The sequence below is a fragment of the Poecilia mexicana genome, unplaced genomic scaffold (genome assembly GCF_051168715.1).
Source record: "Poecilia mexicana isolate PSO_F unplaced genomic scaffold, ASM5116871v1 scaffold_14, whole genome shotgun sequence".
NCBI classification, from domain to species: domain Eukaryota; kingdom Metazoa; phylum Chordata; class Actinopteri; order Cyprinodontiformes; family Poeciliidae; genus Poecilia; species Poecilia mexicana.
In genome coordinates, this window is record NW_028263383.1 from 6,012,838 (window position 1) to 6,022,988 (window position 10,151).

Below are 10,151 nucleotides of genomic sequence, written 5' to 3' on the forward strand. Positions count from 1 at the left end.
ATGATGTTATAGCAGACCTATTATGCCTTCCCCTCCCATCTTTCTATCTTGAGTTTATTTTAAAGTTGGTATAGTACTGATATTAATATTTAATGTAATATACATATATATATATATATATATATATATATATATATATATATATATATATATATAATATTTTATTCTAATATAGCTTTTTATACAGTTCATCAGCTGACATTCATCTGTTATCTAAAATAAATGAAGTCCAATTTTAAAGGATTTCAGTGGTAAAGTTGGTCTCAGTTACCAGCCACATTTATACACCTATTGGTGTGTACATTTGTGAGTGTGAATGTGGCTCTAGTCTAAAGTACGTTGGGTTGTCAAAATGACTGGAAAACCGCTACATGAGTTCAGTCCATTTCCCACTTTGCCATTTTGTTTTTGTAACATTTCAAGTTCTTATTACCATTCTTGATAATACTGTCATGTGAAGGTTTAGTCGTTATAGAACTAGATCTGAATGCAGGCAGGAGGCAGGCAGAATCCCAGAACAACACAAAACTTGGGTCCCACACATCATGGCAGATTTTCGAGGTGAGGCTTATTTCACTCAATATCTTACCTATTACTGTGTTAGTCTTTATATAGTATAAATCCAGATTATTTGGTCCAAGAGGCTAAAGCTAAAGAGGATTTTAGCAGGCTTAGAATGGATTACCTCCTATATATGCCATCACAGTGGTTTACGCAAACACAACCTCATGCACCTTTAAAAATATTTAAATTTGTCAGATATTCTGACCAGAAATGCTTTACAATTTCTCTCTTCTCAGCATATTTTACTCCATAAGATCACTGCCTCCTCCAACCATTTGCTGTGTTAATAATAAGAACGGTGTAAAGATTAATAAAAAAAAAACATTTGCAAAACATTTGCCTGCTTTTTAGATTGAAAGTCTTTAAAGGCAGTGAAAGACTGCTTTGACTCCGTGTAGCCATTAGCTTTGACCTCTACGACCAGCTGATGTAGGTGTATAATAAATAAGGACTATTGTAATATATTAGCTCCCTGTTACTTTTTGATCCAATCTCACTCAATAATCCTAAACTGTTTCTCCAGCAGTTAATAACAATTATCAAGAGGGTGGGCATTGTGCTAAACCATGACTCAAGACGGATGTACAATTTTTTAAATCCTCTGAGAGCAGGTGATTTGCTGAGCAAATTGTTATATTCTGACCACCAAGTTCCTAAGGAGCTTGTGTCTGTTTCCCTTTGTAGCTATTGCAAATATAAACCCTTTTTAAGTACATATTAAACAATTACCCCAGACAAAAAAGTACATGAATAAGCATAGCCTTTGTGATCTATTGATATGTTAAGACAATGTAAGCTGTATGTGTTTTTAAAGATAAAGAATTTGGAAAGAAACTTCAGAAATATAACAGAATACGCAAAACATGAAACGTAGTTGCTTTTCTGTTATAGGGTTTATTTTTCTGGATTTTTTTTTTAAATTACTGTTTCATTGCATAAGTGTGAGAGAAGTCATCTGGAGCATCAAGAAATCTCTTCTGACAGGCAAGCTTAGGTAAGATGTGCATCCAGGTGGAAAAAAGCACAAAAAGAAAAGAATGAAGCTCTGGCATGCACACCCAAAGATTGATCTTGCATTTTAAGTAGTTCTGTGTTTGATTCTAGGCAACAAAACAATGGCATAATTGTAGTCCCAGACAAAAAAAAGACCCTTTTAAAAGTAATTCTACTCTCATAAATGTCAAGAATACAAAGCGCTGCCTTCAAAATTAGTCCAAAACTGTCCTTTCTCCAACGTGCATTTCCAATAAGACTGTATTACTTGGATTTCTTGTAAAGCATTTGCAACCTGAATGGGTTTTTATGTTAATAGACTGAGCAAAACAAAGTTGATAAATATGCAAAACCCATTCCAAGGAGCAAATTTGATACCTCCATACATGCATATTCAGTGTGACCCAGAGCCATAGTGTGCATCCACAAAAACGTCTCCTGTACCAACTTTCATGCTCTGCTGAGAGTCTTTAACGTGCATTTGTGTTTTGGTTTCATAATCCCTCGAAGCATCATGTGACAAATCGTAGCGTGACAGCAGCTTGCTGTTGCGGAGCTTCCAAATGCACTCGATGCTGCTCTCCCATAAGGGGATGATAGAGCTGTCCCCCTCGATAAAACACTGGGCTTTGTGCGTGCTGCAAAAAATAAGTCTTAATGAACTGGTGATGACTGTCGATCTGTTTCTTTCACATCCTTTTCTTTGTCGTTGCTCTTTTGACTATTTGTGCTGCTGTTAAAGTTTGTGTTTAAACTCTCTTGCAGCTTGGTGTGCGTCACTTCTCACATCTGATCACACCTGCACTGCTTTCACGCATTTGTTTGCAAGTACTTCTCTAAGAAAAGTTGTTAGTTTTTCATTGTGAACATAAAAAGTACATGTGCTCTGCATGTCTTTTCTTCATAGATGATATTTCTCTTTGCAGTCACAAATACATGAAGACAAACTCTGGCTGGCATTTGAGGAGACTGTCATCTTGAGATTCCTTCAGGAATACACTGCCTTCTAAGATATGTCAGTTACCAATTACTGTACACATCCAGAAGTGTCTAACAAGAATTTTCCAAGAAACCCCTGACATCTGAAATACGCTATTTCTGAGGAATTTCTGAGACTGCAAAAAAAAGGGTACATAATTATTCAGCACTCATGGCAGAATTTTTCGAATGTTAACATAATCTAAAGGCTGACAGTGAGAATCTCTTGCTTTAAGTCATGGTCAACACTTTCTGCAATGCTGACCCGCTAAACACCGACATCTGATTTAAGCTAAAGTAGGAGGCGTGAAAATGCATCTTCACACTTTGACTAGATAAAAGCTGTGGATGTTTCCACTCAATAAAGACGCACATATTTATTGTAGCTGAAAAAGAGGTAACCAAGCATTATGTTTTTTTTGTACAAACAATGACTAATCAACACTTAGAAAAATGTAGGATTTCAGGATGTTTTCTATTTCTAGCAACATTAACACCCACATGTGTACTGTTCGGGAACACCTCTGATCAGACCTGGCACCACCTTTAGCTGCTTTTTCTCAGTTCACAAAAATTTTCACTATTGGAATTTTAGGTCCAGCAAAACAACATTTTACAAATATTTGTATGTACTTTATACCCTCACACATCAAATATATGCTCATATGAAACCTGGTCTTGTGGTATAATCAATAATCAGTGGAAGGATTAGATGTAATTCAGTGTTGTTTTTGAATGTAGATAATGTTGCTTAGAAAATTAACAAAATCCGTTCTTCTTACTATCTGAAGTAGTGGCTTTCAAATGGTCTGGGTTTGACTTCTTATTGAGAAGCTGCTAGCTGTATCAAAGCAATTGGAGAGTATAGGGCTGTTGTAAACGAATATTTTAGTAATCGAGTAATCTATCGATTATTCTTACGATTAATCGAGTAATCGGATAAAAAAAAAGTAAAATGAAATATTGGTAAATCTGGCATAATACCGGTGTTACTATCAGATATCAATGTCAGTCCAATTTTTCATATTTGAGCATCCCTAACAGTTGCTTTTTTGTAGTTTAGAAAACTAACCTGTAACAATAATAGCTCACTTTCTAAGTTAACCAGAAGAAAAGTTATAGAAAAATCTGAAATTATATTGAATTTAATAACAAAGAGGCAGGCTCACAAATGTGCTTATAAAAAATGTCTACAATCCAGCTTTTAGTTTATGTATTCATCTTCAGTGAGTTTAATAGATTAATTAAACTCACCTTGCCACCTAACTTGTCACGCTTTGGGTTTGAAAATACGGGAAATGCCGCCTGGAGTGGGAGGAGAGGGCGAATGAACGAACATGGGGTGGAGGGGAGGAAATAGACCAGCGGACTGACGAACCGTTAGACCGGGGGACGAACACGGGGGAAGCAATACGGGATATTTACGACACCTTCACTGGTCACACTCAGAAACTCATCTACCAGCCATGTACGATGCGCTCCGCCACCCGTTTCTTCAGACCGGGATATGAAATTTATTGTGCGGTTCGTCGGTAAAGCTACATTTACACGGTAAGCATCAGCTACTCAGCCGCCCGCCCTGTTCAGGCTATCCGCTCACCTCAGCGCTCTTCCCGCCGTTCGCTTTCAACCAGCAGCCCCGGAGGAGAAATGCTGCCGTACTCCAGCCATTCCCCCAGTCATTTTAAGGATGCTTATTGGTTCCCCAAAAACGCTAAAAAGTCGGGCATTATCATCAATCAATAAAATCCCCACGGGCCAATCTTGAAGATTGGACTTTATGCCGCTGAGACTTAGCTTTTGTCAACAACTCAGAGGCGGAAGTGAGAGCTCCGCGCAACGCAAATGAAGTCCCGGCCGGAACACGGTGCGCTAACTAATAAAACATAAATTAACGAAGCTTCGAGGCAGGTAAATTTTCCTCGAGGAATTTTAGTAATCGAGGTACTCGAATCATTCGAGGAATCGTTTCAGCCCTAGGAGAGTATGTTAGTATTTTTGTCTTTGGAACTACTTATTCAATCACTAACCATATATAAGGCTGACATAACCAAAGTAATCTCAATAATAACTATTTCCAACTGATTCTGTTACTGTTTTTGTGTAAAATGCCTGAAATAAAAATTAAAAGCTGTTTTAATTGTAGTTGCAGAGAAGAATTAATGATGATGATTGTATAATGTTTGTATGATTGTTTTAGCTTAGTTAATCTTTAGTAAATATGAACTAATGTGCTTAATGAGAGATGTAATTTCTGATTACATTTATTAGTGGGGTACCATTGACACATGGTATATTCATTTATTTTGGTTATCATTTTACACCAACACTGCTTTTTTCGCATCTAATATGTACTACCTGATAAAGAGGAAAAATAATCAGTAATTTAGATTCATTTTAAACATTTCTGAGACTAATTTAGAAAAATGTAAAATCACAAAAACAATAGCTTAGTCCCACTACACACAGCTGTTATCTTGTTTGTAGAAAATTGATGCCCAGCCAGGAGGCTTATTTCCCCTGAAAATATGAAGCCTGTTTATGACATTGTAAGTCTTGCAGAAACCTGTGCCCCAAGCATGTGTTAGTCGGTGTACAGTGTCATGTTCAGTCATGCTCAAATGGTGAGTTATACTACCCTGCCTTTCCTGACCCCTGTGACTGGAAAACAGCTTCTCCATCAGGCTCAGTAGCAAGATGCTCCTCTCTGCTCTTTTGCTTTTCAAAAAAAATAAAAATAAAATATTTTCTGTTACCACCCGGTAATTCCTCCCCCTTACATCCCCACTTTTATTCACTCATTCTGATGTTATGCAACACGTTTTAGCCAAGAAGCTTAAAACAAAACCGCGTTGTTGGTAAGCTTTAATCCAAGTAGCAAGCAACATTTGCTGCTTGCTAGACTTTTTTTAATTGATAGTATGATAGAATATTGCACCATGATGTCTTTGATCAAATGCAAAAGGGCCAGAAAGACACATAAACAAAAGCTTTTATATGGTCCATTTCATACTCCTCTTACTTCATTTGCCCACTTCATTTGATCCACCCAACATCTTCATTCATCTTCCCCTTTATGGTGAGTGCAGCATGGCAGACTATAATAAATTTGATCCATGTGTCATTCATTTTAATTACAGTAGACTCTGTGGTTGAATTGAAAAATGTTTTAAAGGCAGTACTCTGCTTTAGGATCTTGATGGGATTTAATTAGAGATCTTAATTACAAAACTTTTTTTTTTATTAACGGTGACAAGAGCGACATTTTCGAGACTAGCCACTTTTAATTACCTGACATACATTTTCCCCTCTCCTTTAGTGTTCACTGCAGTACTCAGTTTTTAGTCTCAAAATCTCTGAAATGCTTGAATGTTAATGGGAGCATTGGGGCTGTTCGCAAAAGCTGCAGGATTGTCATCTATTATGCTATTAGATCTCTGTAGAAAGCTTACATTGAAGCTGCAGTGGCAGCACATGTATTTTCTAAGTGTCAGGTGTATGGGAAATGTACAGTATTCCATACAGAGGAGCAGAAAACTTAATGACTGATGTGAGAACTACAAATTTGCAGAGAGGGAGCAAGAGGCTGTTTTTGCTCATGTGTTCCAAAAAGTTTTAGTATACAAGTCCTTGAAAGAGCAGTCATACCTCTTCCACTTTTCATAAAAGTAGAAACTTTGACATATTTTATTGGGATTTTATGTGATAGACCAACACGAAGTAATGAATTATTGTTAAATGGAATGGAAAACTATGGTTCTTAGTTATTTTGAACATAAACTTTGTAATTGCAGCAAAACTCTCTTACTCTGTTAGCCCTAAGTAAAATCCAGTGGACATAAAAACACTTAAAAAGACAATGTGACGTACTGTTTAACAATATTTTAGAAATCAAGTCATGGAAATTTCAAGACAAGCCCAATCAAGGCAAGATTGAAATGTATCTAAACCTGCACAGAGGAGAACCCACAGCACAAGTTTGAAAACTGGCTATGAAAACTTCAGATCATGTAAAAGATATAGGTGTTAAATTTGACAATCTGACATAAATCACTACTAGTACATTACTTACTTGGATCGCATTCAAATGATACAAAAGACATGTTCTCACATCAGAAGAACAGTTTCTCTCTTATACTGCTTCAGAGACTAGTACAGCATGCCATATTGATCAGTGCAATGCTCTGCTTTTTGTTTTTAATAAGCAGGCCCTGCAAACTTCAACTGCAAGCATTGTAATAAGGACCAGAAAAGGGGCTTAAATTCTCTGCATTGGTTACTTGGGAGTTTTAGAATTGATTTTAAAGTGCATATGTTTCTTTTTAAAAGTTTTGGCAGGTTTAGCCTGACTTATTTAACTGGTACTTTTACCTTAGAAGCTTCACCTTACCTGCCGTCCAGAATTCCTAGGTCTTTTGAGAAAAGTCTTCAGTTGGCACCTAAAGTTAAAAATCAAACTCTCCACTTCCATCACTTTCTTATTATACCTTCACCTTTGGAGTAGCCTTCCAGGAAACCAGAGGGAAGCTGAGAATGTTTAAAAGTTAAGAAGCAAACTAAAAACTTTTCTCTTTAGCAACAGAACTTTAGCAGTTCTGTTATTTCTATTCATACTTTTATTTTATTTTTTTTAATCAAATTTCTACCAGGGCTTTGTTATTTACTTTGATCGGCTGCATTTTAATGCGGTGATGGAAAAGGAACAAATTGATTTTGGGTAGCTTTTGTGGTTATTCTGCCTCTATTCAATAGAATAATTACTAGGCAATCGCTCTGCTGTATTTGTAAAAAAAGTCATTCAAGTCTTGAGTCAATAAAAGTGTTATTTTTAAGGCTTTAGCCAAAAATTTATATTTTGCAGAAAGAAAGACTACAGATAATTTAGTGAATGTCACTCATGAAGATTAATTGCGCAAACAATTGTGGTTACACAAAATGTAATTTTCAATTTGTAGTTAATTCAATTGAAAATAGATTGAAAAGGACTTACAAAACATTGTATTATCTATTTCTCTATGATTTACAAAATGTCCCAACTTCATTGGAATTGTGGTTGTAAAAAAGTGTAAATATTTTTTTCTAAATTTGTGTGTTTTTTTGTCATATTTGTTCCACTGTCTTCGTGGTTGTTTAGCTAAGAACCGCTAATGCTAATGTAAGTGCTTCATTTGTCCCTCTCCAGTTACAATCTAAATCTAATTCTAATAATTAATTCTAATTCTAATAATTAATATATTTATAGGCAAACACAGCTTTCCATTTTCAATAATGACAATTAAATAAGGCACCTCTAAAATAAACTGGTGTTGTTTTTAATATTTTATTGGACAGCTGTGGTTCAGAGGGTAGTTAAATTGTGCACCATTTGCAAGGGAAATACATTTGTGGTTTGTGCTGCAGAAAACAGAATTGGTGGGTTGTGTTCCTGAATAATTAGCAACATCCTACTTGTCAATACAAATAGCTCAGAGTGGAGGTAGTGACACCCCCAATTTACACTTCATCCATTTCTGCTGTGCTCCGCTGCGCGGGCGGACCGCAGCAGTTCAGGAGGACCCTAATTTACACTGCTTGCATCCTTTCCCTGCTTTGCTGCGCTGTGAGAGGTGCTTCAAGACACACGCGTGGAAAATGAGAGTGTAACCAGGATAATTTTTCTATATTAGTTTAGTTATTTTATTTTCTATTTTGTTAAATCTAATTTTATTTTGTTTTATTTAAAGATCTAATTTAAAAATCCTCCTTTGTTTTATTTTTTTCGACACTAACCGGGCGAGAGCAGGGTTGTTCTCGCGAGGGTTTAATGTCATGTGACAGCTGCACGTCAGTCCTAAATTGACAGCCACTGCTTATATTGCTGCTAAATCGCACCTTGGGTAGCAGACGCTGTGGGACTTTGACGTGCAGGTAGGCTTGGGTGTTGTTCCCAAAGCGGTTTTGCTTTTGAATGTCGATTATACATCAATTGTATACCTCTGTTAAATTACAGACATATGGTCGCTCATCTGAACGCTGAAACGGTCTTTGTTTGTCAAAAGAGGAACTGGTAAGTGTTGCTCGGGAGCTAGAATGCTAGCGCTAGCCTACATAAAAACACATTTGGATTGAAATTGCATGTAATTATGTAGGCTCAGATTCGATTATTAAGAAATGCATGTACATGTACATTGATTGTCGGGCCTGTTTGCGCAGGCCAGGTGTGTTCCAGACCCCACCCCCGCTCGGAGTAGCTGAAGGATCTGGGACACATTAAGAATTGTCTGGTTTTGTACACTGACCGGACTGGCGAGCTAACCATAGCGGATTCAGAAAGTCACCTATAATCTGAGGAAACATCTCCAAACCGGAAGGGAAATTCAACCAACCACTTCACAGCTGGAACTAAATGACTATTTTTGTTTTTTTTCCCTTTCGTCACCGACAGAGACTTCCTTGGTTTAAGGAACTGGACTTTAAAGCTGTGAAACAATTTGTATATATTGTAAATATAAATACACTTCATTGATTTTGCACTCTCCAGTTGTATGTGTTTTGCAATTTGCCACTACCTCCAGTAGACGAACCTGGAACCTAGTTTTTCACTTGGAGTGACGTTGATTTGGGTTTTTTAATAATCTTAAAATGTAACTCGGGTTACAAGAGCTTGCGTGATAAAGTCAGTGATAAAAAGGAGGAATGGAGGATAAATGAAGAGGTTTTTGAATTTATGCGTTTCTGAATGATGGCCTTCAGTTTTGGCAGAACTCAAAGATAATTTTTGATTTGATTTTTAAAAAGAAAATGGTTTTCTCACTGCTTTGTTGCCGTGTAGAATCTCTTTGCTCTGAGTTCAGCTTAGATGCAAAAGAAAGTAGAAATACTCAAAATGTATTAAGTTCAGAAATGATTGCATTGCTAATAAAAAAACTGTTACTTGAAGACGTTTTTGTGGATGCACACTACGCTTAATTCCAGATAACCAACCCAGATCTGCAAACATTGGGAAATTCTTGCTGATTTCTTTCATATTATTCACAACCTCAACCTTCAAGTAGTAAACAAGAAATTGCAGAAAAAGACTCAAGTAATTTTAATTATTTAACAGTTTTGAGAGATGAAGTGGAGCTGATACAACTCTGATTAAAGTGGAAATGGATTATGATGAAAAGGAAACTACAAGTGAGCTGAAGAAAATTGGCTTTTCAAAAATATTTGAAGTGGAACTACTGATCATTAATTTCAATTAACAGTGCATACTCGGTGTTCACAGCAAAGAGATGCATTTTGTTCGTGATTACATTTGCTTTGTTACAGGCTGTTTGCATGCTTACAGCCTACTTTCACTACTACAGCTGACAAAATCTAATGCGATAAGACCACTTATTGTGTGACAAATTGTAGCAGTCCTATGAAGAGTGTGCATTAATTGACTGATTCAGATTCTAAACAGAGGCTTTACACTTAACCCTGGATGTCCGGTTATCTGCCAGACGACCTAAATGACCCTTTGAGGCTCTTTTTTTTATGCCATGTGCAGCTGGGAATTCATTTCAAAATGATAGTAAGTGATGACACTCTTCACGGCACAGCAACAAACGGGCACCTGCAGGCCTTCTTCACCATGTCTGCAATGTGTG

General features: G+C 36.7%; 1 long non-coding RNA gene across 1 annotated transcript; it reads left to right on the plus strand.

Annotated features, from left to right (window-relative positions):
* The first annotated feature begins 8,193 nt into the window (after positions 1-8,193).
* LOC106921826 (uncharacterized) lies at positions 8,194-9,050 on the plus strand. The gene is made up of 3 exons (XR_015765276.1): positions 8,194-8,442; positions 8,525-8,581; positions 8,728-9,050. It is a non-coding gene; the product is annotated as an uncharacterized LOC106921826 (long non-coding RNA).
* Positions 9,051-10,151: the final 1,101 nt, after the last annotated feature.